At 39.8% G+C, this 25,565-nt stretch overlaps 1 pseudogene; it reads right to left on the bottom strand.

Moving 5' to 3' along the window:
• Window positions 1–686: 686 nt before the first annotated feature.
• LOC145530967 (aldo-keto reductase family 1 member C3-like) lies at window positions 687–25,035 on the bottom strand (annotated as a pseudogene).
• Window positions 25,036–25,565: the final 530 nt, after the last annotated feature.

Below are 25,565 nucleotides of genomic sequence, written 5' to 3'. Positions count from 1 at the left end.
AAAACTTAAATATAAAAAAAATTTCTCTGCCCTTTGCACTCTTTTCTCCTCACTGTGAGTTGTGTTTCTGCATCATGCATGGACCAGACCTCCCACATCATTGGGAACACCTGCTCAACCATGAAAAGCAACATTCTCCCAGCATCAGTAAGACAGCTCCTTGAAAGATAAATTCCTTCTTGATCATGCAAGGGGTCACATGGCCCACCATGATGACACTTAGATCTGCATTATGTACACTGTCAATAATATGTCTTTTTATGTAGAGCCCTCCATCTTCAAACTTAATCCCTGTGCCTTGACTTCTAGAGGACAGACAGTTCCCAGAGCTTCCTGAGATGCTCTTCCTGGGTTATCGTTCTCACATGTGGCTTGATCAAAATTTTCCATTCCTTTCTCAGATCAGCTGATTCATTTTCAAAGAAAAACACACCAAATTTATTAAATGGGTTAATCAGAGGTTATTTTTATTTTTCATTCCTTCTCTTTTATTTTCCAAATTATTTTGTTATCAGGAAAACTAGTATCTATATTTTAAATCTTTATTATTTCATAAAAAGTTTTTAAAAGATAAATCAGCTTTCAAAAGTCAGAAGCTTCTTTTAAACACCTTCACCAAGTACAGAAATGCTCTTCAGAACCCTAAAAAAGAAGTTCTGGTAGAATGCATGGTGGACAGCTCACAGTCAATATTCTTCAGAATGTGGCTACTCTGGGTGATCAGCCCACCTGAAAGAGAAAGAGGAGGAATAATTTATTAAATCTGTCATGTTGTCATAGAGACCATTACTCTGTGATGCAGTCAGGATGGGCTAAAACTTGAAATCCAGAAGCACATCCCATCTTCTCCCCCGAGAAGCACAAGCAGGTGTCAGCTCCATGTGCACATGGCACCTGCATGTCAAGCCCCAACATTCACGTGTAATATTCACTCCACGGTGACAGGTGGTTTGACTCAGGTTACAATTTATAAGAGGATGCAAGACCTAAGGACTAACTGTGGAGGATATTTCAATATCATTCTCGACCCTATGTGGTGAGAAGGATCACAGGTAAGGAATTCATTGCTGTTTCTCATACATCCATTCAAAATAATATTGAGTGTATCCTAAAATTCAGCATGCTTCCATTAAGGAATTACATTAAACTGAAGAAATATCACATACACCTACATAATCATACCTATAAAATGTGATTACTGCTTTCTTAATTTGTATTATATGATTACACTCGTTATTTATTAATTAATATTACTGCTGTTTTCCATCCTTATGGTCTGATTTTTCTTTCTAAATTTGATCTTTTCAATTCAATTCATTAAAGAGTGCATCTTGAGCCATTCCATGTACCAGGAGCTGTGCTATCGACATAAACCTACAAGGATGATTAAGTCTAGGCATTCACAGCATAATGAAGGAGAACACAGAATATACTTAACAGTTTTTGAGAACAGAAAAGTAACTTGCTATCTTTTCTCATTTTTCATCATGTCTTTTTTCAGATTCATAATATACATATACATTACACACTAAGTCACTCAGTTGTGTCCAACTCTTAGCGACCCTAAGGACTATAGTCCACCAGACTTTTCTGTCCATGAGATTCTCCCGGCAAGAATACTGGAGTGGGTTGCCTGTACTGCTCCAGGGTATCTTCCCACCCAGGGATCAAACTCGTGTCTCTTGTGTCTTCTGCATTGGCAGGCAGGTTCTTTAGCACTACGACCACCTAGGAAGCCCATAAATATGTATATGTATATATAAATATAAATATATATATCTTCTTTACAAACAAGGTGGCTTCCCAAGGAGCTCAGTGGGTAAAGAATCTTCCATGGACAGAGAATCTCATGGACAGGGGACCCTGGCAGGCTACAGTCCATAAGGTCACAAAGAGTCAGACATGACTGAAGCCTGTGAGCACTACAAACAAGAGGAGTTTTGATATCTTTCATCTGAAACTAAAATTTTATTTCATCACTAATTTGTGTTCCCTTCTCTCAAAACTCTCTTCCAACTTCTCCCTGTTTGATTAGTATTCTGTCTTTTCAATCCTGACATCCTCCTGCAGTAATTAGGCAACTGGAATTCAATGTTAGAGACAAAGTCAAAGTCAGGGAGGTAAGAGCTCCCCAGGGAATGGACCCCTGATGGACAAAGGCTACACTGTGGTAAGTCTGAACTCAAGCAACCAGAAGACCCAGACGATCTTACCTGGGTGTGTCCTACTAAGGACACAGCAGTCACTCTCTGGAGGATCAGTTAAGTTCATGATCTCCTTATAATTCATTTGGTGACATTTTAAGGATGAGGAAATGTGATGGGGGAAAGGTCAATAAGGAGATAAATTTGGAAGAAATAGATGGTGTCTTGGTAAAGAAAAGTCCATCAGGGAGAAAATCCACCAGACACTTAGGGAAGGTGGTGGAGGCAGGCTCACTGTGACTTCTCACACTGAAGTATGTTGGCTTTCACGGGCCCCTCCTTGATAAATAGTATCAACAATACATTTAAAATTTTGTTAGGATAAGAATGCATGTAATTCAGGATGGATTCCTTATTACACAGGCATTGTGTATCATTTCCTCCTAATTCTATAAAGAATTAAAGGTGATACATTTGCATCAGTTCCTGAAAGAAGGAGCCTGGTGGGCTACAGGCCATGAAGTCCCAAAGAGTCAGACAAGACTAAGCAACTAACACTTTCACTTTCTCTTTCTAAAAGGAGAGTGAACTGCAGGCACTGTGCCCTCTGTGTCTACTAGGTCCCTCGGCCCTGAGAGGAGGTACACCAGGCACAGGGATTAGGGACACAAAGTAGTGAATTCACCACGATGTCAACTCTGGGTAGTCCTGGGCCCAATCACATTCTGTTGGTCAGAGACGGAGTCCTGGAGGGAACCTCTGGTCTGAGGTTGGCAGGAAGCCCCTGGTTTACTCACACACTGGAAATCAAGACTCTGTTCCAAGAATTAAGCTTTGGAAAAGCTTAGTTCCCCTGCCGACCTGCCTGCTACAAAAGAAAACAAAACGAAAAGCTGTGTATATGAAACAGTCACTTACATTAGAAATTCATAATATCTTATATTTCTATTGATACCATTGATTGCTTTCATGTCTTCTGGAGTCAGGTCAAAGTCAAACACCTGAAAGGAAGGAAGAATCATATTAATCTCTGCCCCCAAGGAGCTGGCCTTACCCTGCCGACTGGAGGACATTTCAGATGGATGCAGACAAGAAGAGGGGACAGGAAAATTGTGTCTGTCCCAGCTGGATAAGGAATGACCCTCATGAAGGATATTCCTTAGGAGCCCTCTACCCACAGCCCCACTCATCATCACCTGCATGTTCTCTTTGATCCGCTTCTTGTTGTAACTCTTGGCCAGAACCACAACCCCACGTTGCATCTGGTAGCAAGGGCAACTAGAGTTGGAGTTTGCTTGTGCTTTAGGGCAATGGCAGAGAGAACCGGTTCCTCTAAGAGATAGGGGAGGTTTGGGTCCAACCTGGAAGGAAATTCAGAAGTTCTGAGGAGCTAAGACTGAGTGCTCAGTTTATGAAGAGGCTTCCCAAACAGACCAGTATCTCTACTTTAGACTAGTGCTTCTCAAACTATGGTCTATGGACAAGCAGCATCTGCATCACCTGGGATCTTGTTAGAAACACAAATTCCATGGCTTAGCTGAAGACAAACTGAATCAGAACCTCAACTGTGTCACCTCCCATTCTATATTTACAAAGATCTACAGGTGATTTGGGTTCATTACTGAATTGAGACGAGGACTGCTGAACGCATGGATTTTGTTTCTTTTTTACTTCTCTGTGGTTGTTTTCTTCCCCAATCAGAGCTCAAAAGTAAAGACACTGGCTTGAAAGGAGAACATGATGGAAAAGATTGCAAAATATTTTTTGCCTTTAACTTACACTTGTCTCAGGTGTTGATAAAAGTTGAGTAGTCTAAAAATGAAAGCCATGCTTTTCATCATTATTTACATTGTGCAATTCTTCTACAAATGTTTACAAAGTGGTTCAAATTATAATTATTTTTCAATCATGATACACCTGGGAATTACATATTATTATCCTGATTTGGAGCTTCCTTCATGGCACAGATGGTAAGGAGTCCGCCTGAAATGCATGTTTAATCCCTGAGTCAGGAAGATCCCATGGAGAAGGTAATGGCTACCCACTCCAGTATTCTTGCCTGGAGAATTCCATGGACAGAGGAGCCTGGTGGGCTAGATAGAGTCCATGGGGTTGCAAAGAGCTGACACGACTGAGCAACTAATGCTGTCCTGATTTTAGACATAAAGTGAAGGAAGCTTGGAAAGTCTATTAGTAGTAATGTGTTCATCAGTCCATAAATAAGTAAATTATGATAAACCCGATGTCTTAGTTTTCAAATGGGGGAATATATAGAGATTTTAAAGCAGACACTTGTGTTAAAATCTATATACAAGACACATGAAATGTAAGAAAACTGGCTGGATGATGCAGAGACAAAAGAGAATTTCTCCCATCTGTCTTCTCTCCCCTCTGCTTCTTGAGTGTTATCTTCAAAGCACTGAGTGCGGTATGATAACATTTTCATCAAAATAGAGTTTTACATAAACTCCTTGCTGCCATCAATAATGTTCATTACCATTGTAATGATCGCTGGGATCCCAGAGCACCATAGGCAACGAGGACAATATCATGTGACTTGCAGAACTCCAGCAGCTTGCTCTGATTGAGATAAAGGTGACATTCCACCTATAGAATGTCAGTATAGAAGAGTGTTAGATTATACGGAAAGGTAATATGCCAGAGAAAGCTTAAAAGTAAAAATTATATATGCTAAAGAAAAAATTGTGTCACATCACCTTATGACTTGAAACACCAAAGGAGAGAAATATTTTAAAAAGAAATTTATATCTCTGTTCTCTGAGAAGGTAAAAAATAATGACATTACTGAGAACAAGTAATTCTATGGACTAGATCTTGGTTTCTGAGCACCACTGAGCACCCCAACACGCATGCCTAATTCCACATCTGGGACAGGCAAAGAGCTTTCTAATCCTTGGATATCAAACTATGCCAGAAAGAAAGAAATTACACAAAGTCTTATGAAGAAATGTCTGAAGGTCAAAAGAACCAGTTTGATGGGTTCCCACTGGTGACATTTGAGTAGATTTGAGAACCAAAGGGAGTTATGAATGAAAGCAAATGTAGCACACAGAGGCAATAGAAATCCCAAAGAGGAAAAAAGAGCAAAAAACATTTCCCGCCACAGACAGTGACTATTACAAAAAACCCTTTTCCAGAAACTGACAATTAATTGGAAGGAATGAAGATTTTTATGCTGTCTTATACGAATGTCGTGCTTAGTCGTTCAGTCATGTCCAACTCTTTGCAACCCCATGGACTGTAGCACACCAGGCTCCTCTGTCCATGGACTTCTTCAGGCAAGAATACTGGAGTGGGTTGCATGCCCTCCTCCAGGGGATCTTCCCAACCCAGGGATCAAACCCAGGTCTCCCTCATTAAAGGCAGATTCTTTACCATCTGATCCACCAGGGAAATCCAAAAATACTGGAGTGAGTAGCTTATCCCTTCTCTAGGGCAACTTCAAGACCCAGGAATCGAACTGTGGTCTACTGCATTGCAGCTGATTCTTTACCAGCTGAGCTACCAATGAATAGGTACATGTTATCCTGAATTAATGAGGGAATTTTATTTTTACAATAAAATGTCAGGTCAGATGAATAAAAAGTGCATTTAAAATGGAAAATAATGAAAAATATCCCAATGAATTAATTCAGGTCAAAGTCATCAATGGATTCTCAACCATTACATGAAAACTTGGGGGAAATCAAACTTCCCCTGATGATGGTTATCGTCCAACAGATGACTAGGTAATTTCAACAGGGAAAATACACATCTCCAAATAAAAGATCTAGCTATTGATAGCTTTACCAGGAGAAAAAATGTTCTGTCACACACAGTGGGACAACTTGTCACTATGCACTTCCAGCCAGGGTTCATTTAAGGGACAAAGCATGAAACTGACATTTTCTTGTCAAAATATTTAACCTTAATATACTAAGGCATTCAGATTTAACTATTAATATACATAATCTAGGATTACAGAAACAAGTTAATTAGCATCACAAAATAACAATGATAAATACATTGTGTTTGTCAAAACTTGCCTGGATGTCTTGGTAACATAATGATTGAGTGACCATTCAAAGTTAAAAAGGCTTGTTAAAGATGATTCAGAGTGACAAAGGAACCACAATCAGACCCAGATCAGCAAAATAATATACATATATATATATATGTGTGTAATGTATGTATATACACATATATATATTCCCTGTCACACTAATAACTTTCCTAATACCTGAAATTTTTCACATAAGAACAAAGAAGCAAAACAAAACTAATGCCAAGATCACATTAATTTCCTAACTTTTGTAATTGATAAGATTATATATATATACATATATATAATTGATATAAATGTGTATTTCTTGAATTATAGAAGATTCTTTTTCCTTAATTGAAACTTGTACCTTAAAGACTTTGGTACATATGAAATAAGACCATTGCAGAAGGATATATACTACATGACATATATATCATATATAAGTTATAATATATATGGAGAGGGGTCAAACTCAGAATTAAATGGTAGAGTGCTTGTCACCAGGGGTTGGGAGGCGGGAAAAACCAGGAATTGCTAATTCTAATAAATCTCAATTATACAAGATGAATAAACTCTAGATTTGCTGTACACCATTGTCCCTAGAGTTAACAACATTATTGTATTGTATAGTTAGAAATTTGGTAAAAGGATAGATTTCATGAAAAGATTTCTCACAAAGTAAAAATAGAACCAAAATAAGTAAGAGCACAGAAAGACACAGAAAAATGTGTTTAACAATTTTATCCTAGAAATAGATGTGGAAACCAGAATAAGACTGAGTAAATCACAAGGTCTGCTCTAATTCCTGAGTAATTCTTCCATCAACTGTCAGGATCCCCATAAGTATTTAACTTCATCCCCTAACCTGGGTGATTTTCATAGTCTCCAGCACATTTCTCTGTACTGTGCTCCCTGTTGAAACTGGGACACCAAGACTAAGGATTCAGGCATCCAAACTCCACACAAACCCTTAACACCTGCCTCACCTGGTTTTTCTCTTTATTTACTTCCCATTCTGTGTTTTCATGGTCTTCCTTCCTGTACACAGTTTCATCTGAGCACTTTCACGCTGATTTCTGGTCATGCTTTGAGCTCAGAGGAACACCACCTTCCTCTGAGTTCTGGGGGACTAGTCAAACCCTCTTCACCTCCATTACCTTCCCTCAGGCCTCATCACAATTTAGCAGGAAGCCATCCCCACGTTTTTCACCAGATCTTATCAAAGATAATGTTATAGATTCTATTCACACTGTCCAGACAGAGGCTCTGCATCCTAGAACCTTCTGTCCCCAAAGGTCGGATGAACAGAAGAGAAAGACAGACAGACATCAACCTCCAGTGCAAGAAGGAGGTTCTGAAGAGCAGGAGGGAGAGGAGCCGAGCTGCTCACCTGGTTGCAGACAGGCTTGTACTTGAGATCCGGTTTGTTCAGGATCTTCTCCAGCTGCTTGTGGTTGAAGTTGGACACTCCGATGGACTTGGTCAATCCTGTGTCTTTGCACTTCTCCAGGGCCTGGGAGGGAGGAGTGGTGAGCAGTCATGAAGAGTCACTTGGAATGGGCAATAGAACAAGATTAATGGCTGCAAAAAAAACAAAAAAATTGTTAAAAGTGTCTCTTGTCAAGAATTAGCATTGGTTATAAGGAAGAAAAAAAGTGGAAGAAGTTCAAGACACAAGAAGAATTACAATCTCCTCCATAGAAAAACCCCAGAGAAGATACATCATGTGGAAGGAAATAGATGCCTGTCTTCACATTTCCAAATTCTCCTCCACTGTTCTTCTCTGTCAACATTTCAGCAATTGTTCCCTCCCAACAACCCCAGCATCACAGCCCTTAGGTTCATGAACTGCTGAGTCTGATGGTCCACAGCCCATTCTCACAGGCGGCAGAAAGGAAGGAGGCTCTCCTCTTCTCCTGGCTCCTTCCCTGGACTCACCTCCCATGTGTGACAGAGATCCACTGAGTCATATATTATTTTTCCATTTTCATCTGTTGGTAAAAGTGCCTCCCCTGGCTGGAATAGAAGCAGTCATTTTAGAGATGTTACCAAATAATTTCTTCACACTTAGCCAGAGAGAGGGCACTGAGAGAAGGCATCAGAGGGCAGACAGATTGAAACCACAATCACAGACAACGAGCCAATCTGATCACATGGACCACAGCCTTGTTTAACTCAATGAAACTAAGCCATGCTGTGTAGGGCCACCCAAGTCAGATGGGTGATGGTGGAGAATTCTGACAAAATGTGGTCCACTGGAGAAGGATATGGCAAACCACTTCAGTATTCTTGCCTTGAGAACCCTATGAAAAGTATGAAAAGACAAAAAGATAGGACACTGAAAGATGAACTCCCCAGGTTGGGAGGTGCCCAATATGCTACTGGAAATTAGTGGAGAAATAATTCCAGAAAGAATGAAGGGACAGAGCCAAAGTGAAACAACACACAGTTGTGGATGACTGGTGATAGAATCAAGGTCCGATCCTGTAGAGAGCAATATTGCATAGGAACCTGGAATGTTAGGTCCATGAATCAAGGCAAATTGGAAGTGGTCAAACAGGAGATTGTGAGAGTGAATGTCGAATTCTAGGAATCAGTGACCTAAAATGGACTGGAATGGCAGAATTTAACTCAGATGACCATTATATCTACTACCGTGGGCAGGAATCCCTTAGAAGAAATGGAGTATCCATCATAGTCAACAAAAGAGTCCAAAATTCTGTTCTTGCATGCAATCTCAAAAAACGACAGAATGATCTCTGTTCGTTTCCAAGGCAAACCATTCAATATGACAGTAATCCAAGACTATGCCGCAACCAGTAACACTGAAGAAGCTGAAGTTGAATGGTTCTATGAAGACCTACAAGATCTTTTAGAACTAACACCCAAAAAAGATGTCCTTTTCATTATAGGTGACTGGAATGCAAACGTAGGAAGTCAAGAAACACCTGGAGTAACAGGCAACTTTGGCCTTGGAGTACAGAATGAAGCAGGGCAAAGGCTAATAGAGTTTTGCCAAGAGAACGCACTGGTCATAGCAAACACCCTCTTCCAACAACACAAGAGAAGACTCTACACATGGACATAACCAGATGGTCAACACTTAAATCAGATTGATTATATTCTTTGCAGCCAAAGGTGGAGAAGCTCTACACAGTTACCAAAAACAAGACTGGGAGCTGACTGCGGTTCAGATTATGAACTGCTTCTTGCTAAATTCAGACTTAAATTGAAGAAAGTAGGGAAAACCACTGGACCATTCAGATATGACCTAAATCAAATCCCTTATGATTATACAGTGGAAGTGAGAAATAGATTTAAGGGACTAGATCTGATAGACAGAGTGCCTAATGATCTATTGACGGAGGTTCGTGACATTGTACAGGAAACAGGGAGCAAGAAAATCCCCAAGAAAAAGAAATGCAAAAAACCAAAATGTCTGTCTGAGGAGGCTTTACAAATAGCTGTGAAAAGAAGAGAAGGGAAAAACACAGGAGAAAAGGAAAGATATACCCATTTGAATGCAGAGTTCCAAAAAAAAAGCAAGGAGAGATAAGAAAGCTTTCCTCAGTGATCAATGCAAAGAAATAGAGGAAAACCATAGAATGGGAAAAACTAGAAACCTCTTCAAGAAAATCAGAGATACCAAGGAAACATTTCATGCAAAAATGGGCTCAATAAAGGACATAAATGGTACGGACCTAACAGAAGCAGAAGATGTTAAGAAGAAGTGGCAAGAATACACAGAAGAACTGTACAAAAAAAGATCTTCACGAGCCAGATAATCTTGATGGTGTGATCACTCACCTACAGCCAGACATCCTGGAATGTGAAGTCAAGTGGGTCTTAGGAAGCATCACTGCAAACAAAGCTAGTATGGTGATGGAATTCCAGTTGAGCTATTTCAAATCCTAAAAGATGATGCTGTGAAAATGCTGCACTCAATATGCCAGCTAACTTGGAAAACTCAGCAGTGGTCATGGGGCTGGAAAATGTCAGTTGTCATTCCAATCCCAAAGAAAGACAATGCCAAAGAATGCTCTAACTACCGCACAACTGCACTCATCTCACACGCTAGCAAAGTAATGCTCAAAATTCTCCAATCCAGGCTTCAGCAATATATGAACTGTGAACTTCCAGATGTTCAAGCTGGATTTAGAAAAGGCAGAGGAACCAGAGATCAAATTGGCAACATCTGCTGGATCACTGAAAAAACAAGAGAGTTCCAGGAAAACTTCTATTTCTGCTTTATTGACTATGCCAATGCCTTTGACAGTGTGAATCACAATAAACTGTGGAAAATTCTGAAAGAGATGGGAATACCAGACCACCTAACCTGCCTCTTGAGAAATCTGTATGCAGGTCAGGAAACAACAGTTAGAACTGGACATGGAACAACAGACTGGGTCCAAATTGGGAAAGGAATATGTCAAGGCTGTATATTGCCACCCTGCTCATTTAACTTATATGCCGAGTTCAGTTCAGTTCAGTTCAGTTCAGTTCAGTCTCTCAGTCGTGTCCTACATCACACAAAATGCTGGGCTGGATGAAGCAGAAGGTGGAATCAAGATTGTTGGGAGAAATATCAATAACCTCAGACATGCGGATGACACCACCCTTATAGCAGAAAGTGAAGAAGAACTAAAGCGCCTCTTGATGAAAGTGAAAGAGGAGAGTGAAAAAGTTGGCTTAAAGCTCAACATTCAGAAAACTAAGATTATGTCATTCGGTCCCATCATGTCATGGCAAATAGATGGGGAAACAGTGTCAGACTATTTTGGGGACTCCAAAATCACTGCAGATGGTGATTGCAGCCATGAAATTAAAGGACGCTTACTCTTTGGCAGGAAAGTTTTGAGCAGCCCAGAGAGCATGTTAAAAAGCAGAGACATTACTTTGCCAAAAAGGTCTGTCTAGTCAAGGCTATGGTTTTTCCATTAGTCGTGTATGGATGTGAGAGTTTGATTATAAAGAAAGCTGAGCGCCGAAGAATTGATGCTTTTGAGCTGTGGTGTTGGAGAAGACTCTTGAGAGTCCCTTGGACTGCAAAGAGATCCAACTAGTCCATCCTAAAGGAGATCAGTCCTGAGTATTCATTGGAAGAACTGATGTTGAAGCTGAAACTCCAATACTTTGGCCACCTGATGGGAAGAGATGACTCATTTGAAAAGACCCTGATGCTGGGAAACATTGAAGGCAGGAGGAGAAGGGTGTGACAAAGGATGAGATGGTTGGATGGCATCAGCAACTCAATGGACATGAGTTTGGTTAAACTTCGGGAATTGGTGATGGACAGGGAGGCCTGGCATGCTGCAATCCATGGGGTCGCAAAGAGTCGGACACGACTAAGCGACTGAGCTGAACACTTAGCCAGCCTGCCATGCACATCTGGGAATAGGATGCTAAACCACCATGAGGTATGTTTACAACATTCCGAATACTAAGATTTGCAAAGTGATTTGCAAATGGAGTTATCAGCAATGTTTTTAAAAGGCAAGTTTCCACTAATCTCTTATATTTACTCTATGTTTTGATAGATATTATTTTCCTACATTTTCCTGGGAACTGTCAGTGCCTTAAGTGAAATTTTTCTGCCCCTTATACTTTCCTCTAACAAAATGCAATCTTGACCAGGACTAAATATCAGAATTCCTTTTCACTCTGAACATCAGATAGCTTCAGGGCATACACATGAACCAGCACGGTTCTCCTTAGGGTGATAAGTTATGTGGAAGATGCAAACATACCCTCAAATATTCTGGACTGATGAGGCTTGCAGTGATCAAGGTCAATCTGCCAGCAATGGAAAATACTGAGAAAAACATCAAGCAAACCAAGAGTGATGTCATTACAAGAAAGAGAAAACTGGAGACATTTCTGTCAAGTATAAGGAATCCTTATATCTATATTGATGGGAATTGCCATCTACATAGTCCAATAAATTCTTTGGCAAAGGATGGCTTGAGTAGAATTCTGTATTCTAAAACAAAAGCAGCTGCTGCTGCTGCTAAGTCGCTTCAGTCGTGTCCGTCTCTGTGCGACCCCATAGACTGCAGCCCACCAGGCTCCGCCGTCCCTGGGATTCTCCAGGCAAGAATACTGGAGTGGATTGCTATTTCCTTCTCCAGAGCATGAAACGGAAAAGTGAAAATGAAGTCGCTCAGTTGTGTCCGACTCTTAGTGACCCCATGGACTGTAGCCTACCAGGCTCCTCCGTCCATGGGATTTTCCAGGCAAGAGTACTGGAGTTGGGTGCCATTGCCTTCTCCGTAAAACAAAAGAGTTCTGCATAATAAAACAAAAGAGATCTGCAGAATAGACTTTGTTCTTGTTACTTTGCTTTGGCTGTTCCATGTGTTTGCTGTATCTTAGTTCCCTGAATAGGAATTAAACCCACTCCCTCAAAACACCCTGACTCAGCAATGAAAGCACACAGTCCTAACCGCTGAAACAACTGGAAAATTCTCCTCCACATATACAGCTCTTAATGGCTAAGTGCAGTCTGCAAACATCACCACGAACACAGGCGACAGCGGAGGCAAGGTCTCCCGAGTCCTGAGAAGACTGTGCGGTTTAGACCCACACAGAAGGACACCACCAAATCCATGAAACATGAAAGAGTGAGAGATGAGAAGACCTCATCCTGTTCAGGTGTGAGGCCGTGTCAGCGCTCAGCACTCTGCACCAAACTCTGTAGTGATACCCCCAGACTCCGAGTCCTAATCAGCGCCGTGCACAGAACTTGCCTATTTCTACTTCCTCAAGATTTTGAGGCCAAGAGATTCAGATTATTTAACTCGTTTCTCTGGAGGCAGGTAAGAGATTCAAAGAACCTCCCCAAAATGATGATCACAAATGATTATCTAGGAGATTCCACTCTAGTGTAATCATTCCTTGAAACCTACTAAGAAAAATCTTGTCAACCACCCATGAAAGTTATAGACATTCTGACCCAAGAAATAAAACAGAGGTGATCACACAAATCACCTACCACCAGAGCCACTGGATGATGAATAATATAGTGATCGACATATTCCAGTTGAAGATCTTTCAGTGACTTTTCCAAGGCTGGTCGGACCAACTCTGGTCGAAGGAAAGTGGACCAAACCTGCAGAGATTAAACAAAGGAAGCTGTGGGAAATGATTGCTGTATGTAATTGTGTTTGCCTTCTTTCACTTAATAATTAGACGTTATTATTCACTAGAAAGAGATGACCATGGGGAAAACCATTTCATTTCTTCCTGTGTTCCATTCTTTATCTAACCTATCCATGTAAATTTCATTATATGATTGACTTTGTCATCAGTACATCTTTCACAATGGAATGAAATGAATCAAGATATAAATAACTTTATCAAATAATTGCCATGCTCATCAACCTAACTATGCTTGATAGAGTGTAAAACACAAACTTAGTCTAATTTGATCAAACAATCCATCTTCTCAAAATTAATTACTATCTTGTTTACATAACTGTAGGGAAAAGTGCTTTGAACACATTAACGTGAGCAGAACATAATTCAGGACACTTTGGTTAGATTTTGTGTAATGCACAAAGTGCCTCTCAAATGATCTCTTACTCTTGGAGCTGAGAACTGAGATTCAGATTGTGAAGAAATTCGAGAAGTCTCCCAGATGATAAAAAAAAAAAAAAAAGCACTATAATCTGCTCCCAGGTTGTCTGATTCATTAAGTAAATATAGTATAGTTTTAGACACTCAATTGTGTTCAACTATTTGCAACCCCTGGACTATAGCCCATGAGGCTTGTTTGTCCATCAGATTCCTGGCAACAACACGTGAATGGGTAGCCATTTCCCTCTCCAGTGGATCTTCCTGACCCAGGGATTGAACTCATGTCCCCCACATTTCAGACAGATCCTTAACCATCTGAGCCACCAGGGAAGCCCTGATTCATTAGCCCATAATAAATCACACGGCTCTGCTCTAGGTTCAAATTAAAATTTGAACACACCAGTGATGAGAAAGTTACAGTACTCTCTTTGAGGGGCACAGTGAGAGGAGGAGGATACTAGATTTAAGATACTATATTTAATATGTGTGGAAAAAGGGGGTACCAATAAGCACCGTCCACCAAATTACTCATTCTATTACCTAATTGTCATCGGCCTCCAGTCACTTGCACACACGTGCACACACACAACACACACAGCACCCTTGAAGTGTAGAATATGTCTTCTCTCTTCACAGTGCCATCGGCAATCTTGCTTCGAATGGCCTGGCCAACCTGCTCTTCATTTTGGTACAAATGAGCACAGTCAGTATGGTGAAATCCAACCTCTATAGCAAATTTGGTGACCTCCAAAGCTTCACTCTTAGGAACTTATGTAAGCAAGAAAAGCAGTCATTGAATATTCACATGATTAAGAGATTGCTAAGGCACAATCTTGCCTTAGCACTAAACCCTTCCCTCCCGCACTAAACTCCACCCACATAAGCCAACTTGCTTGCCTTTAAATGTGACAGGAGCACTCTCCCTGGATTTAGGTTTTCTACTCTGTGCCTCATGTGTCCAGTGTTTGCCTTCATTTTTTCTCAAGTGCATCCATCTCAGTGACATCTCTTCTAACTGTCTTGTAAGAACACCCAACTCTTCCACCTCCCAGCATGACCCATTCCCCTCCCTGCTTTCTTTTTCTCCATATCACTGTTAGAAGTTGTGAAGAACAGAAGATTTTAACCTGACTTGCAGGCCTTCAAATCACCTTGCCCTGGTTTTGAGAGAATCAATTCCTGGGTGGGTTGATAAGAAGTCCAGAGGTCCCCAAGGAGAGAAGGGTCTGGAATTTTCAAGGAGGAGGAAAGGACAAACTTTTTTTTTTTTTTTTGTCTACATTCCTTAGTCTTAGTCAATTACACCACTCAGTTTAAACTGTACTGGGGATTATACAACAACAATGTATCCTGCTTGAGGACAGTTTCTCCTTCCTGAAAATCTTCTGGCTAATCCTTTTATCTTAAAATGTAAATTATGGGAATGGGTCTAGTAAGATCCTTACAACCTCCAGACATTCTTTTGATTCACTGTAATAACTAATTAAAAGTATATAACTCCATTGCTAACACTAACGAGGGGGGTACTCTTTCTGCCCCCTTCTGATGTCTATTTCAGAAGCTTTTTCTATCCCTTTTATACTTTAATAAAACTCTATTACACATCAAGCCATCAAGCCTCGTCTCTGGCCCCGGATTGAATTCTTCTCCTCCGGAGGCCAAGAATCCCAGTTTCTCTTGTGGTTCAGCAACAACCTTTCAGTTTCATGGATGCTGGTAAAAGATGGAATGTTTATCACCCACAACAAATGCCGTAGCCAACATAAGAGTATTGTTTTTCAGCTTTGCTGAGACATAGTTGACATGTCTCATTATGTAGTCTTAAAGGTTACCATGTGATGATCTGGTGTACATATATATTGTGAAAGTGTTCACCACAGCAAGGTTCATCCTTGACTCTTTATATATTTCTAAAGATTGAAGTGGTGGGACCAAGTGGCACCTAAACAGGCAATGGATAGGAGGAAATGGTTAAGTCTAGGGGCCCTGGAACAACTGCACTAAGCACTCAGCATGCCTGCCATTTCTCTGGTTGGAGATGTTTTCTTCATATCGCTGGACAGTAAGCACACCCTTCATTTCTCTGGAGGGAGCCACTGTTTCTATGTTGCAAGGCTGTTCCCTGTACAAATAAGAATTAGTGTGGCAGGAAGGTTTGTCAGTACCTCTGCATCTCAGGTGTCAGAAATGCAAGGTGCTGTGAACAGTCATCTCCCAAAGGGCAATGATCCATTTCTAACAGCTAAATACTCATGATTTCAGTAATCATCTTCACCCTCCACTAGACTATCACCTCAAGACACTTCTTACTTTCATTTCATTCTTGTCTGGTTTATGTATTGACAAAACACTGCCTTATTAAAGGCATTCGATAAAGTTTTTTGAGTAAATCCATGAATGAATGTAGAACACATCAAAATGCTGACCATGGGAGAACAAGATGGCAGAGGAATATGTGGACATGGAGTACATCTTTCTCCATGGATACATCAGGAATACACCTTCAGACACAGAAGTGCATGCAGAACACCAGCTGAGAGCAGACAGGAGTACCTGACCAGTGGAAAAGAATATATAGAACCACGCAAAACTCGGTAGGACAAAGGAACTAGGAGGAAAAATAGGAATGTTAGTAGGACTGGACCTGCCCTTGGTGGGTGGGGGAACTCAAGCAGAGGTCTGTTCCCCACAGCAGGGCAGTTGTCTGAGTCAGAGGAGAAACATTTAAGGCTGAGAGTGAAACAGCTGGTCTGTGGCAGCCTAAATGGAATGAGAATCAGACAGTCCTTGCCACAGCCATACATACCCTGGGCAGGAATGCGGGTTTCCTGGACTGGGCAGTGGCTGGGAGCTGGAGTTTAAGGATTGTAGAGCAATCCCAGTGTGAGGGCTGCTGTTGACTGTGGAGAGACAGATCCAGGGGATGTGAGGGAGGAGATTGTGGTGGGAAATGCCTGTGGGGGAAAGCCAGGCAGCCATGAAGTAAGGCGATACTGCTGAGTCATGCATAGGGATTAGAGCCATCACCATAGCCTCTCTCCCCCCACAAGTCAGCATCAGCAGATGAACAATAGAGACGCTGGCTCATCAAATCCCTGGAGCGCTGAACTACTGAGTAGGACCCAGGGTGCCCCTTTAAGAGCCTGATGCACCGAAAAACAAAGAAGGACCCCAGGCAAAGGAGCCCTCTAAGTGCTTGAATGGGCGGAGCTATGGACCAAGACTGGCCAAAGAGGTCTTCTGATTGCCAGCTACAGGAGACTTGAAAAAAAAACTCTGATACGGCCATAACTCCTGCCACGGAGTCAGTCCGTGTCCCTGCACAATTGGCACCACAGGGGTCCCTGCAAATCAAGCAGCTGCACCACCTTCACACTCAACCCTCACTGTGATAGAGCTGTGGGGGAAAAAAAAAAGTTTGTATTTATGCACACAGAGTCGCTTCAGTCCTGTCTGACTCTTTGTGACCCTGTGGACTGTGCCCTGCTAGGCTTCTTTGTCAGAGAGGGGGTTCTCCAGGGAAGACTACTGGAGCATATTGGCCAATACTGGTTGCCATATCCTTCTAGAGCTCTTTATTTTCTACTACCCTAGAGGTGAACTCCCCTGAGTACCTGGTGCTGCCAGAACCCCTGCGACCCAAGCAGCCGCACCACCTCCACACCTGGTCCTCACAGGAACAAACCCAAGCCCTCCAGAGCAGCCTCAGGAGCTAAACCCCGGTGGACGACCCATATGTAGAGGTGGAAATAAAACCACAACTGAAACCCAGGGGCAGTGTGGCTAAGGAAGAAGACTCAAAACCTTCCCACCGGCTGTGCAAGCTGCAGATTATATCCCCATGATCAACTAAGCAGACTCTGTGTCTATGGAATACATAAAAGGCCATTGAGAGCCCACAAAAGAAAACGCACTAGCTCTGATAGCTGTGGACATTGGAGGCAAGAACACACAGGAGTAGGACCAGATTAGAATCTGAGCAGCCCCCACAGCAGGTCCAGAGATCAGTACAGTGTTGAAGGGAATCCTAGGGAGGTGAGGTGGACTGTGCTTCCCAGCGCAGGAAAGGACTCTGACAGCAGTGACTCAAGAAAAACATTTGTTATTCTTATTTTTTTACTTGTTCTGTAGATTCTTTTGGGTTTTCTTTTTTTTCCTTTTTTGCCCCCTCTGTTGTAGCTGTCAATTTTATTGGCACTAAGAATTTAATTAAACTTTTGACCTTTTTTTTTTCTTTTCCCTCAGTTACATTTTTTTATTGTTGTCATAAACCTCTGCCTCTACATTGGGCTTTTGCAGTTGTGTGGAGTTTTCCTCTTTTATTTTGTTTTCTGGTTTTTTTTAATTTTAATATTTAATTTTTTAAACCTATTATTATTTTTTCTACATTTATTCCTTTGTTTGCTTTTCCTACTGTTCTTTTCTCCTGGCAGTTAATCTTTAATGTATAAAAATCTTCTTTCTCTACCTCTATTTAACTTTGCATATCTATTCTTTCTTTCTTTTCTTTCTCTCTTTTCCTCTCAACACATTTGTTAGTTTTATTTTCATTGCTTTACTCCCCAATTGGTACCTTGCTTTAGTTTTCTTTTCCAGTTTGTGCTTTAATTAGTTTGTTCTGATAGATATAATGTCTGGTTTCCTCTGTTCACCAGTCAATCTATTGTACTTAATTATTGTTGGACTGTCTTGATTTTGCTTCTGAGTGTATATGTATATATGTATATTCAATCACATCTTCTATTGTTATAAACCTCTGCCTCTGCATTAGGTTTTTGCAGTTCTGTGGAGTTTTCCTTTTTTTCCCCTTTTTTCTTTCTTCTTCCATTTTTTTCTCTTATCTCTTTTTTATAATTTTAATTTTTAATTTTTTAAAACCTATTATTTTTTCTATATTTATTCCTTTGTTTGCCTTTCCCACTGTTCTTTTCCCCTTACAGTTAATCTTTAATGTATATAAATCTTCATCTATATCTGTTTAACTTTGCATATATTTTCTTTTCTTTCTTTCCTTTCTTCTCAACATATTTGATAGTTTTGTTTTCACTGCTTTATTCTCCACTTGGCACTTTGCTTTAGTTTTGTTTTCCAGTTTGTGCTTATGTTAGCTTTGTTCTTAATGGGTAAATACAATTTTTGATTTCCTTTGTTTGCCAGATCAATCTACTGTACTTTATTTTGGCTGGACTGTTTTCACTTTGCTCATGGGTATATATGTATATGTATATATTCCATTATTTTAATTATTATTTGCCTGATTTTGTAACTGCCATTTGTCTGGGGTTCATCTTTGGTTTCTTATTTTTGGGTATTTGTTTTACTCTCCCTTAATGCCATAACAAACCACTTGTGAAATCTTCATCCCTGGCCAGAGATCAAACTCTGAGCCTTGGGAATGGGAGCACTGACTCCATGACCCTAGACTACCAGAGAACTAACCCTAGGGAGTATCAAATAGTGAGAACTCACAAAAAGGAAACCACTTGAATACAAGACCTGGCATCACCCAGCCACCAGTAGCACCCTGGGCAGGATGCCTCATCTAAACAACAAACAAAGCAAAAACAAACCCAGTCATCAGCAGACAGGAGTACCACTTCACTCAGCCTTGCCCATCAGAGGAAAAGCAAACAAACAAACAAAAATTCAGCACAAATCTCACCCTATATGAAACTCACACAAACCACTGGACCAATCTTAGGAGGGCATAAACCAAAAGGAAGAAAGAATTCAACCTTCTTCAAGGAAAGATTTCAACTTTCCTTGAAGCCTGGGAAAAGGAGACCTCAAACACAATACCTTAAAAAAAATGAAAAGGCAGAGAATTGCTGCACAAATGATGAAATAAACTAGAAACACCGAAGTCAAAAAAAAAAAAAAAAAATCAAGAGGAAATAGTAAAATTACCTGAAAAAGAATTCAGAATAATGATAGTAAAGATGATCAAAAACCTTGAAAACAAAATGGAGAAAATGCAAGAATCAATTAATAAAGACCTAGAAGAACTAAAGAATAAGCATACAGAGACAAACAACACAATTACTGAAATTAAAAATATTCTAGTAAGAATCAATAACAGAATATATGAAGCAGAAAAACAAATCAGTGAGCTGGAAGATAAAATGGTGGAAGTAACTTTTGAAGAGCAGAACAAAGTAAAAAGAATGAAAGGAGCTGAGGACAGTCTCAGAGACTTCTGGGACCATATCAAACGCACCAACATTCAAATTATAGGGGTCCCAGAAGAAGAAGAGAAAAAGAAAGGATATGAGAAATTTTTTGAAGAGATTATAGTTGAAAGTTTCCCCAACATGGAAAAGGAAATAACCAATCAAGTCCAAGAGGCACAAAGAGTCCCATACAGGACAAACCCAAGGGTAAACACGCCAAGACACATACTAATAAAACTAACAAACACTAAACACAAAGAAAGAATATTAAAAGGATCAAGGGAGAAGCAACAAGTAACATACAATGGAAACCCCGTATGCTTAACAGCTTATATTTCAGCAGAATCTTTGCAGGCCAGAAAGGAATGGCAGGATATACTTAAAGTACTGAAAGGGAAAAATCTACAACCAAGATTATTGTACCCAGCAGGGATCTCATTCAAAATTGATGGAGAAATCAAAAGATTTTCAGACAAGGAAAATTTAAGAGAATTCAGTACCACCAAACCAGCTTTACAACAAATGTTAAATGGACTTATTTAGTCAATAAATATAACACAAGAAAACAGATCTACAAAATCAATCCCAAACACTTAGTAAATGCCAACAGTAACATATATATCAATAATTACTTTAAATGTAGATGGATTAAATGCTCCAACTGAAAGATACAGATTGGCTGAAGGGATAAAAATAAGACCCATATATATGCTGTCTACTAGAAACCCACTTCAGACCTCAAGACACATATAGACTGAAAGTGAGAGGATGGAAAAATATATTCCATGAAAATGGGAAACAAAAGAAAACTGGAGTAGCAATCCTCATATCAGACAAAATAGACCTGAAAATAAAGAAGATTACAAGAGATAATGAAGGACTCTACATAACGATTAAGGGATCAATCCAAGAGGAAGACATAACAACTGTAAATATCTATGCACCCAACATGGAGAAGGCAATGGCACCCCACTCCAGTGCTCTTGCCTGGAAAATCCCATGGATGGAGGAGCCTGGTAGGCTGCAGTCCATGGGGTCGCTAAGAGTCGGACACGACTGAGAGACTTCACTTTCACTTTTCCCATTCATGCACTGGAGAAGGAAATGGCAACCCACTCCAGTATTCTTGCCTGGAGAATCCCAGGGATGGTGGAACCTGGTGGGCTGCCATCTATGGGGTCGCACAGAGTCGGACACAACTGAAGCGACTTAGCAGCAGCAGCAGCATGCACCCAACATGGGAGCACTTCAGTACATAAGACAAACACTAACAAACATAAAAGGAGAAATCGACAGTAACACAGTAATAGTAGGAGATTTTAACACCCCACTGACACCAATGGACAGATCATCAAAACAGAAAATTAATAAGGAAACACAAGTCTTAAATGATACATTAGATGGAATGGATCTCAATGGATCCAAATTTCTCAATGGATCAATGGATCTCATTGATATCTTCAGGACATTCTATCCAAATGCAGAAGAATACACCTTCTTCTCAAGTACACATGAACATTCTCCAGGATAGACCATATCTTGGGTCACAAATCACGTCTCAGTAAATTTAAGAAAACTGAAATTGTATCAAGCATCTCTTCTAACCACAATGCTATGAGACTAGATATCAATTACAAGAAAAAAACTGCAAGAAACACAAACACATGGAGATTAAACAACACGTCTCTAAATAACCAACAGGTTACTGAAGAAATCTAAAGGGAAATCAAAAAATTTCCAGAAACAAATGACAATGAAAACATGACAACTCAAAACCTATGGGATGCAACAAAAGCAGTTCTAAGAGGGAAGTTTATAGCAATACAATCCTACCTCAAGAAACAAGAAAAACATCGAATAGACAATCTAACTTTACACCTAAAGCAATTAGAAAAAGAAGAGGAAAAAAGCCCAAAATTAGAGAAGGAAAGAAATCATAAAGATCCGAGCAGAAATAAATGAAAAAAAATGAAAGAAACAATAGTAAAGATTAATAAGACTAAAAGCTGGTTCTTCGGGAAGATAAACAAAATTGACAAACCCTTAGCCAGACTCATCAAGGGAGAAAGAGAGAAGAATCAAATCAACAAAATTAGAAGGAGAGGTTAGAACAGACAATGCAGAAATACAAAGGATTATAAGAGACTATTATGGACAACTATATGGCAATAAAATAGATAACCTGGAAGAAATAGACAGATGCTTAGAAAAATTCAATCTTCCAAGACTGAACCAGGAAGAAATAGAAATTATAAACAACCCAGTTACAAGCACTGAAATTGAAGCTGTGATCAAAAATCTCCCAAAACACAAAAGCCCAGGACCTGGTGGCTTCACAGGAGAATTCTATCAAACATTTAGAGAAGAGCTAATGCCTACCCTTCTAAAACTCTTTCAAAAAATTGCAGAGAAAGGAACGCTTCCAAACTCATTCTATGAGGCCACCATCACCCTGATACCAAAATCAGACAAAGAAAACACACAAAAAAGAAAACTATAGGCCAATATTGCTGATGAACATAGATGCAAAAATCCTCAACAAAATTTTAGCAAACAGAATTCAGCAACGCATCAAAAAGCTCATACACCATGATCAAGTTGGATTTATTCCAGGGATGGAAGGATTCTTCAATATATAGAGATCAATCAATGTGATACACCATATTAACAAATTGAAAAATGAAAAACATATGATCATCTCAATAGATGCAGAAAAAGCCTTTGACAAAATTCAGCACCTAATTATGATTAACTCTTCAAAAAATGGGCACAGAAGGAACCTACCTCAACATAGTAAAGGCCATATATGATAAGCCTACAGAAAACATTACTCTCAATGGTGAAAAACTGAAAGCATTCTCCCTAAGATCCCCTGATCCTAAGATCTCCAAGACAAGGGTGTCCACTTTCTCCACTATTATTCAGCATAGCTCTGGAAGTCCTACCTACAGCAATCAGAGAAGAAAAAGAAATAAAACGAATCCAGATAGCAAAAGAAGTAAAACTCTCACTGTTTGCAGATGACATGATACTGTACATAGAAAACCCAAAAGATAGTATCATAAAATCACTAGAGCTGATGAGTGAATGTAGCAAAGTTGCAGGATACAAAATCAATACACAGAAATCACTTGCATTTCTATATACTAACAATGAAAACTCAGAAAGAGCAATTAAGGAATCAATTCTATTCACCATTGCAACAAAAAGAATTAGTTATCTAGGAATAAACTTGCCTAAGAAGATCAAAGAACTGTACACAGAAAATTATAAGACACTAATGAAAGAAATCAAAGATGACATAAACAGATGGAGAGGTGTTCCATGTTCCTGGGTAGGAAGAATCAATATTGTGAAAATGACTATACTACCAAATGCAATCTACAGATTTATTGTAATCCTTAACAAATTACCAATGGCATTTTTCACAGAACTAGAGCAAAAAATTTCACAATTCATATGGAAACACAAAAGACCCAAATACCCAAAGCAGTGAGAAAGTAGAATGGAGTTGGAGGAATCCAGCTTCCTGATTTCAGCTTATACTACAAAGCTACAGTCATCCAGACAGTATGGTTCTGGCACAAAAACAGAAATATAGACCAATGAAAGAATATAGAAAGTCCAGAAGTAAACCCATGTACCTATGGGTACCTTATTTTTGACAAAGGAGGCAAGAATATACAATGGGGCAAAGACAGCCTCTTCAATAAATGGTGCTGGGAAAATCGGACAGCTACATGTAAAAATCCATCCTAAAGGACATCAGTCCTGGGTGTTCATTGCAAGAACTGGTGTTGAAGCTGCAGCTCCAGTACTTTGGCCACCTGATGCGAAGAGCTGACTCATTAGAAAAAACCCTGATGCTGGGAAAGATTGAGGGCAGGAGGAGAAGGGGACAACAGAGGATGAGATAGCTGGATAGTATCATCGACTCGATGGACGTGGGTTTTGGTGGATTCCAGGAGTTGGTGATGGACAGGAAGGCCTGGCGTACTGTGATTCATGGGGTCACAAAGAGTCAGACATGACTGAGCGACTGAACTGAACTGAACTGACATGTAAAAGAATGAAATTAGAACACTTCTTAATATCATACAGAAAGATAAACTCAAGATGGATTGAATACCTAAATGTAAGACCAGAAACTATAAAACTCTTAGAGGAAACCATAGGCAGAACACTCGATGACATAAATCAAAACAAGATCCTCTATGATCCCCATCCTAGAGTAATGGAAATAAAAACAAAAGTAAACAAGTGGCACCTGATTCAACTTAAAAGCTTTTGTACAGCAAAGGAAACTATAAGCAAGGTGAAAACATAACCTTCATAATGGGAGAAAATAATAGCAAATGAAACAACTGATAAAGGATTAATTTCCAAAATATACAAGCAGCTCAAACAACTCAATACCAGAAGAACAAACAACCCAGTCAAAAAGTGGGGAAAAGACCTAAACATTCATTTCTCCAAAGAAGACATACAGATGGCTAACAAACATGAAAAGATGTTCAACATTGCTCATTATTAGAGAAATGCAAATCACAACTACAATGAGATATCACCTCACACCATCAGAATGGCCCTCTCAAAACGTCTAAAAAGAATAAATGCTGGAAAGGGTCTGGAGAAAAGGGAACACTCTTGCACTGTTGGTGGGAATATAAATTGATACAGCCACTATGGAAGACGGTATGGAGATTCCTTAAAAAACCAGGAATAAAAGCACCATATTACCCAGCAATCCCACTCCTAGGCCTATACCCTAAGGAAACCAAAATTGAAAGAGACACATGTATCCCATTGTTCACTGCAGCACTGTTTATGATAGCTAGAACATGGAAGCAACCTAGATGTCCATCGACAGACGAATGGATAAGGAAGTAGTGGTATATGCACACAACGGAATATTATTCAGCCATAAAAAGGAACACATCTGAACCAGTTCTGATGAGGTGGATGAACCGAGAACCTATTATACAGAGTGAAGTGAGTCAGAAAGAGAAAGATAAATACCATATTCTAGCACATACATACAAAATCTGGAAAAACGGTACTGAAGAATTTATTTACAGGGCAACAATGGAGAAGTAGACATAGCGAATAGACTTATGGACATGGAGAGAGGGGAGGAGAAGGCGAGATGTATGGAAAGAGTAACATGGAAACTTACATTACCATATGTTAAATAGATAGCCAATGGGAATTTATTGTATGGCTCAGAAAACTCAAACAGGGGCTCTGTATCAACCTAGAGGGGTGGGATGGGGAAGAATATGGGAGGTAGTTTCAAAAGGGAAGGGATATATGTATACCTATTGCTGATTTGTGTTGAGGTTTGACAGAAAACAGCAAAATTCTGTAAAGCAATAATCCTTCAACAAAAAATAAATTAATTTTAAAAAATTCAGAGCATGGGCAGATGACTTAAAACTAGATAATTTGATATGATGCACTGCTTTACAATAGGCAAAATATAATACTGAAATTTTAAAATACTGTCATAGCTTACCAAGATACTTAAGCTAAGCAAAAAATAAGTATGCAACCTGTGTGTTGAAGATTATTTCAATTTATAAATAAATACACAAGGTGGCGCCAGTGGTAAAGAACCTGCCTGCCAATGCT

Source organism: Giraffa tippelskirchi, chromosome 13 (assembly GCF_054371585.1).
Source record: "Giraffa tippelskirchi isolate mGirTip1 chromosome 13, T2T-mGirTip1v1.2.pri, whole genome shotgun sequence".
Lineage (NCBI taxonomy): Eukaryota > Metazoa > Chordata > Mammalia > Artiodactyla > Giraffidae > Giraffa > Giraffa tippelskirchi.
Note: the sequence above shows the minus strand (reverse complement) of the source record. Positions and strands in the feature narration are given on the sequence as shown.